This window comes from Juglans microcarpa x Juglans regia, chromosome 5D (genome assembly GCF_004785595.1).
Source record: "Juglans microcarpa x Juglans regia isolate MS1-56 chromosome 5D, Jm3101_v1.0, whole genome shotgun sequence".
In the NCBI taxonomy this organism is placed as follows: Eukaryota; Viridiplantae; Streptophyta; class Magnoliopsida; order Fagales; family Juglandaceae; genus Juglans; species Juglans microcarpa x Juglans regia.
In genome coordinates, this window is record NC_054602.1 from 18,389,398 (window position 1) to 18,397,672 (window position 8,275).

Consider the following 8,275-nt stretch of genomic DNA (forward strand, 5'->3'; position numbering starts at 1 on the left):
TATTGGAAATTGGATTTTCATATGAATAAAAGGAAAAGAGACTGTAGGGATGGTGGTAAGCAGGGATGGTGGTTGTGTCCCGCCTGTGATTCCCGCCTACAGTGCTCTGTTAAGTATGTATTGTGTGTAAAGGAACTGTAGGGATGGTGGTAAGCAGGGATGGTGGTAGAGTCTCGTCTGTGATTCCCGCCTACGGTGCACGCGTTAGGGATGGTGGTAAGCAGGGATGGTGGTTGTGTCCCGCCTGTGATTCCGGCCTACGGTGCACGCGGTAGGGATGGTGGTAAGCAGGGACGGTGGTAGAGTCCCGCCTGCGATTCCCACCTACAGTGTCCGATAAATGGATTGTTGTGTGAATCATTTTATGAGAAAATGTTTTACGGTTATTTTGGGCCAAAATGGGATTTTTGGCGTGTGTTGGAAATAATCATTTTTCTGGGAAAAAATGATATTTTATGGCTAAATGTATTTTGCTATATTGTTGGTTGCATTAATGTATTTTTATCCCGAGAGTTGTTTGGTTTATACTTACCTGTGGTACCATTTTATGGTATCGCAGATTTTGATGCAGATGATGATGACGAGCCTTAGCTTGGCTCCGTTGGAGGAGTGATCTGAGATTGCTCCTGTTTAGTGAGTTATGTGTTTTTATCAATTTATGTATTTACCTTTTGTATTATATTTGGGATGACTGTATAATTTTTAAAGATAAATTGTGTTGAATATTTGTATTTAAATTCTGGTACTTATTTGACTATCCGCTGCGTTATTTTATTTGTACACTGTTGCATGTACACACACTGGCACTTCGTTGGGATGTGTGACCGTGTTGTCACCATCCTGACGTCACGATTCCCTTGTTTTTGTACGTGGGAGTCGGGGCGTCACAGGTGGTATCAGAGCAGTTCGGCTCTGGGTAAAACCACATGTCCCATAGGTGTAGTACCAGAAAATTTTAAAATTTTGATTTGAAATTATTTTGTTGGGAGTACATTATTTTAATTTAATTTATTTATTTTAATTGTACGTTAATTGTTTGTTATTTATCTTATTTTTGTTATTTTAGTTTATTTAGTTATTTTATTATATGGCAGGTAATTTTACTTGTTTCAATTATTTTCTTGTGTACTATTTCATTTGTTTTATTCCTTTTGTCTTATGATATTTTATTTTGTTGAATTTATTTTATTTTATTTTATGTGATATGGTTGTATTTTAATTTATTTTACTATAATTATTTTTTTTAGTTTGTTTTAAACTGATAGTGGGGTTAAGGGTTACGCTATGGCAGGAAAATGGTACGACCAAGAAGGCAAGCTAATGAGCCCGAGGATGAATTACCGACGGGTGATGGAAATTATGCCATGGCGAGGGCGTTGAATAGGATGACGGAGTTTCTTCAGCAGAATTTTCGTCCACAGCAAGGAGAGCAGTACAGGGCGATGCAGGCCGGGTGCACCTATGAGCGCTTCTTAGCGCATAGGACCCCTGCTTTTTCTGGTGAAGAGGATCCATTACGGGCTAGAAGGTGGATTCAAGATCTGGAAAGAACGTTTGAAGTCTGTGGATGCACTGAGGCCCAGAGGGTATTATATGGGAGTTATATGCTGCAAGGTGAAGCGGCAAATTGGTGGGAGACCAAGCGGTCACTTTTAGAGATGGAGTTGGGATCCTTGGCTGCTGTGTCTTGGCAGCGTTTTAAGAAAGAATTTGATGATCGATTCTTTCCTGTTTCGGTGAGACGGCAATTGGCTCGGGATTTCAATAATTTGGTTCAAGGAGACATGACTGTCGAGCAGTATGCAAGGAAATTTATGGAGCTTGGGCGGTTTGCTCCTCACCTCATTGCTACGGAAGAGATGCGGGCTGAACGTTTCCAAGAAGGGTTGCGCCCTCAAATTCGCAGGCAGGTCGCATGCTTGGAAATCCAGAACTTTCAGAGGTTGGTCAATGTGGCCTCAATTGCTGAGCGAGAGCGAGGTGCTGTGGTAGGTTCCCCTCCGGGTAAGAGCGACTGAACGTTGATGGTGAAGGGAGTAGCTCCGGGTCGCCACAGAAGTTTGTGCAAAGGATCGGGGCCAGAGCGCAGGCAGCTTCCGGTATACGTATTGGGGGCCGAGCTCCAGTTTGTGGTAGATGTAATAGAGCCCACGAGGGCGAGTGTCGTCAGGGTTGGAACCAGTGCTTTGAGTGTGGTCAGACAGGACACTTTGCTCGTGAGTGCCCTAATTGGACCCAAGGAAATCAGGGTGGTCATCGCGGTGGTAGGACTAATCAGAGGCAACTAGTTCAGGCTAGGGTGTATGCAGTGACTCCTGGTAGTGCTGGCGACGAGATTCCAGGGACTCAGGACGCTGGAGTTACGGCAGGTATGGGTCTAATCTTACCTTTCGTAATGGATGCCATGTGTGGTTTATTCTTGGGTTTTGGAAAGTTATGCAAGTTGTATCCATGCCCGTTGGGTGTTGGAGGTTGTGTGATTTTCTTAAGAGTGTTCTGGTTGTATTTGGTATCCTGCTCTAGAGTGATGATTGGCCCTACAAATTTCGAGGACGAAATTTTATTTTAAGGGGGGAGGATGTAACACCCCGTATTTGAGTGTATTTTTACTGAAGGATTATTTTTGATTGTTCAAAAATTTATCCTCTTATTTTAAAATTGGTTGGATTTTTAGTAAGTTTATTTCTATGATTTTAATTTGGTGAAAATTATTTTTATGTGCTTTCCAAGTATTTATTTATTGTTATGCATTTAAATTACTTTTAATATTTAAATTAATTACCGTGGGATTTAATTCTTTCAATTTGACTTTACCATTACGTTTAAATTATTTTATTTAACTTGTGGTTTTAAAATCGTCTCCGTTGGATCTTTTTTGTGACCCAAGTTATGAGGATTGGACCTCATTTCTTTTCCCTCCTTTTTTCTTTCCTTCATTTTTCTTTTCTTTCTTTTCTTTTTCTTCTTTATTTCCTCTCCTTCCCGCGCGCTCCCTCTCCCTCCCTCTCTCTCCGTCCGTTCTTCCTCACCGCCCAGCCCGCCGCCGTCGCGCCGCCGTGCGCGACACCGCCCAGCCGACCAGCTCCCCCTCCCTCCGGCGACCTCACCTCCCAAACCTCAGCCCCTACCTCGCCGCCGGTAGCCCACACGCCCCCCACGAAGCCGCGGACCACCTTCACGCCAGCACCGCCGTGAGCCGGCGGTGGCCCTCACCGCCCAGCCCATTAGCTTCCCCAACCGCCGGCGACCTCACCCCACCAACCTCACCTCCATCCGTGCCGCCGTTAACCACCAGTAGCTCTTCGAAGCCGCGGCACTCTTTTCGCCGTTGCGCCGCCGTCGCACCACCATTGGCCACCATCTTCCTACCACTTCATCCCCGACCTCTTGGCAACTCATTGGACCCAACCCCAGCTCCGATCCGTCACCGGTGAAGCTCCACCATCTACATTTCCGATTTGGGCGTTTTGGTCTTCTACCGCCCATTTCGCCGCCACCCACGGCAAACCACCGCCACCATTGGCTTCACCGACCTCTCTAGGCCCTACCCTACCATTTTTGGGTCTTCGTTTGTCCTCGTTGAAAAGTGGGTATCTGTGACCCACGGCCACAGTGTATTTTACACTGTGGTGTTGCTCAGAAATCACCACTTGCAACTTCGAGATCCTCCGGAAATTATTATATTGCACTGTAAGTATTTTCCTTAAAGAACTTTCGTGATTTAAATATATTTTTGCACTAACACATATTATCTGTGAATTGGTTTGTTTTGCCGGACTGAGTCCGAGGAGTTTCGGGGGTCGGATGGATTGTGGACGGAGTTGTGTGTTTGTTTGCATTATGAATTGTGGTTGTTGGTTGTTGGTTATGACTTGTTCACGTACATCGCATATTGCATGCATGATCATGTTTGTAAAGAAAACTGGGTTTTCGCATGATTGCATACATGTTCATGTGTTTATTGGAAATTGGATTTTCATATGAATAAAAGGAAAAGAGACTGTAGGGATGGTGGTAAGCAGGGATGGTGGTTGTGTCCCGCCTGTGATTCCCGCCTACAGTGCTCTGTTAAGTATGTATTGTGTGTAAAGGAACTGTAGGGATGGTGGTAAGCAGGGATGGTGGTAGAGTCCCGCCTGTGATTCCCGCCTACGGTGCACGCGTTAGGGATGGTGGTAAGCAGGGATGGTGGTTGTGTCCCGCCTGTGATTCCCACCTACGGTGCACGCGGTATGGATGGTGGTAAGCAGGGACGGTGGTAGAGTCCCGCCTGCGATTCCCGCCTACAGTGTCCGATAAATGGATTGTTGTGTGAATCATTTTATCAGAAAATGTTTTACGGTTATTTTGGGCCAAAATGGGATTTTTGGCGTGTGTTGGAAATAATCATTTTTCTGGGAAAATATGATATTTTATGGCTAAATGTATTTTGCTATAATGTTGGTTGCATTAATGTATTTTTATCCCGAGAGTTGTTTGGTTTATACTTACCTGTGGTACCATTTTATGGTATCGCAGATTTTGATGCAGATGATGATGACGAGCCTTAGCTTGGCTCCGTTGGAGGAGTGATCTGAGATTGCTCCTGTTTAGTGAGTTATGTGTTTTTATCAATTTATGTATTTACCTTTTGTATTATATTTGGGATGACTGTATAATTTTTAAAGATAAATTGTGTTGAATATTTGTATTTAAATTCTGGTACTTATTTGACTATCCGCTGCGTTATTTTATTTGTACACTGTTGCATGTACACACACTGGCACTTCGTTGGGATGTGTGACCGTGTTGTCACCATCCTGACGTCACGATTCCCTTGTTTTTGTACGTGGGAGTCGGGGCGTCACAGGTGGTATCAGAGCAGTTCGGCTCTGGGTAAAACCACATGTCCCATAGGTGTAGTACCAGAAAATTTTAAAATTTTGATTTGAAATTATTTTGTTGGGAGTACATTATTTTAATTTAATTTATTTATTTTAATTGTACGTTAATTGTTTGTTATTTATCTTATTTTTGTTATTTTAGTTTATTTAGTTATTTTATTATATGGCAGGTAATTTTACTTGTTTCAATTATTTTCTTGTGTACTATTTCATTTGTTTTATTCCTTTTGTCTTATGATATTTTATTTTGTTGAATTTATTTTATTTTATTTTATGTGATATGGTTGTATTTTAATTTATTTTACTATAATTATTTTTTTTAGTTTGTTTTAAACTGATAGTGGGGTTAAGGGTTACGCTATGGCAGGAAAATGGTACGACCAAGAAGGCAAGCTAATGAGCCCGAGGATGAATTACCAACGGGTGATGGAAATTATGCCATGGCGAGGGCGTTGAATAGGATGACGGAGTTTCTTCAGCAGAATTTTCGTCCACAGCAAGGAGAGCAGTACAGGGCGATGCAGGCCGGGTGCACCTATGAGCGCTTCTTAGCGCATAGGACCCCTGCTTTTTCTGGTGAAGAGGATCCATTACGGGCTAGAAGGTGGATTCAAGATCTGGAAAGAACGTTTGAAGTCTGTGGATGCACTGAGGCCCAGAGGGTATTATATGGGAGTTATATGCTGCAAGGTGAAGCGGCAAATTGGTGGGAGACCAAGCGGTCACTTTTAGAGATGGAGTTGGGATCCTTGGCTGCTGTGTCTTGGCAGCGTTTTAAGAAAGAATTTGATGATCGATTCTTTCCTGTTTCGGTGAGACGGCAATTGGCTCGGGATTTCAATAATTTGGTTCAAGAAGACATGACTGTCGAGCAGTATGCAAGGAAATTTATGGAGCTTGGGCGGTTTGCTCCTCACCTCATTGCTACGGAAGAGATGCGGGCTGAACGTTTCCAAGAAGGGTTGCGCCCTCAAATTCGCAGGCAGGTCGCATGCTTGGAAATCCAGAACTTTCAGAGGTTGGTCAATGTGGCCTCAATTGCTGAGCGAGAGCGAGGTGCTGTGGTAGGTTCCCCTCCGGGTAAGAGCGACTGAACGTTGATGGTGAAGGGAGTAGCTCCGGGTCGCCACAGAAGTTTGTGCAAAGGATCGGGGCCAGAGCGCAGGCAGCTTCCGGTATACGTATTGGGGGCCGAGCTCCAGTTTGTGGTAGATGTAATAGAGCCCACGAGGGCGAGTGTCGTCAGGGTTGGAACCAGTGCTTTGAGTGTGGTCAGACAGGACACTTTGCTCGTGAGTGCCCTAATTGGACCCAAGGAAATCAGGGTGGTCATCGCGGTGGTAGGACTAATCAGAGGCAACTAGTTCAGGCTAGGGTGTATGCAGTGACTCCTGGTAGTGCTGGCGACGAGATTCCAGGGACTCAGGACGCTGGAGTTACGGCAGGTATGGGTCTAATCTTACCTTTCGTAATGGATGCCATGTGTGGTTTATTCTTGGGTTTTGGAAAGTTATGCAAGTTGTATCCATGCCCGTTGGGTGTTGGAGGTTGTGTGATTTTCTTAAGAGTGTTCTGGTTGTATTTGGTATCCTGCTCTAGAGTGATGATTGGCCCTACAAATTTCGAGGACGAAATTTTATTTTAAGGGGGGAGGATGTAACACCCCGTATTTGAGTGTATTTTTACTGAAGGATTATTTTTGATTGTTCAAAAATTTATCCTCTTATTTTAAAATTGGTTGGATTTTTAGTAAGTTTATTTCTATGATTTTAATTTGGTGAAAATTATTTTTATGTGCTTTCCAAGTATTTATTTATTGTTATGCATTTAAATTACTTTTAATATTTAAATTAATTACCGTGGGATTTAATTCTTTCAATTTGACTTTACCATTACGTTTAAATTATTTTATTTAACTTGTGGTTTTAAAATCGTCTCCGTTGGATCTTTTTTGTGACCCAAGTTATGAGGATTGGACCTCATTTCTTTTCCCTCCTTTTTTCTTTCCTTCATTTTTCTTTTCTTTCTTTTCTTTTTCTTCTTTATTTCCTCTCCTTCCCGCGCGCTCCCTCTCCCTCCCTCTCTCTCCGTCCGTTCTTCCTCACCGCCCAGCCCGCCGCCGTCGCGCCGCCGTGCGCGACACCGCCCAGCCGACCAGCTCCCCCTCCCTCCGGCGACCTCACCTCCCAAACCTCAGCCCCTACCTCGCCGCCGGTAGCCCACACGCCCCCCACGAAGCCGCGGACCACCTTCACGCCAGCACCGCCGTGAGCCGGCGGTGGCCCTCACCGCCCAGCCCATTAGCTTCCCCAACCGCCGGCGACCTCACCCCACCAACCTCACCTCCATCCGTGCCGCCGTTAACCACCAGTAGCTCTTCGAAGCCGCGGCACTCTTTTCGCCGTTGCGCCGCCGTCGCACCACCATTGGCCACCATCTTCCTACCACTTCATCCCCGACCTCTTGGCAACCCATTGGACCCAACCCCAGCTCCGATCCGTCACCGGTGAAGCTCCACCATCTACATTTCCGATTTGGGCGTTTTGGTCTTCTACCGCCCATTTCGCCGCCACCCACGGCAAACCACCGCCACCATTGGCTTCACCGACCTCTCTAGGCCCTACCCTACCATTTTTGGGTCTTCGTTTGTCCTCGTTGAAAAGTGGGTATCTGTGACCCACGGCCACAGTGTATTTTACACTGTGGTGTTGCTCAGAAATCACCACTTGCAACTTCGAGATCCTCCGGAAATTATTATATTGCACTGTAAGTATTTTCCTTAAAGAACTTTCGTGATTTAAATATATTTTTGCACTAACACATATTATCTGTGAATTGGTTTGTTTTGCCGGACTGAGTCCGAGGAGTTTCGGGGGTCGGATGGATTGTGGACGGAGTTGTGTGTTTGTTTGCATTATGAATTGTGGTTGTTGGTTGTTGGTTATGACTTGTTCACGTACATCGCATATTGCATGCATGATCATGTTTGTAAAGAAAACTGGGTTTTCGCATGATTGCATACATGTTCATGTGTTTATTGGAAATTGGATTTTCATATGAATAAAAGGAAAAGAGACTGTAGGGATGGTGGTAAGCAGGGATGGTGGTTGTGTCCCGCCTGTGATTCCCGCCTACAGTGCTCTGTTAAGTATGTATTGTGTGTAAAGGAACTGTAGGGATGGTGGTAAGCAGGGATGGTGGTAGAGTCCCGCCTGTGATTCCCGCCTACGGTGCACGCGTTAGGGATGGTGGTAAGCAGGGATGGTGGTTGTGTCCCGCCTGTGATTCCCACCTACGGTGCACGCGGTATGGATGGTGGTAAGCAGGGACGGTGGTAGAGTCCCGCCTGCGATTCCCGCCTACAGTGTCCGATAAATGGATTGTTGTGTGAA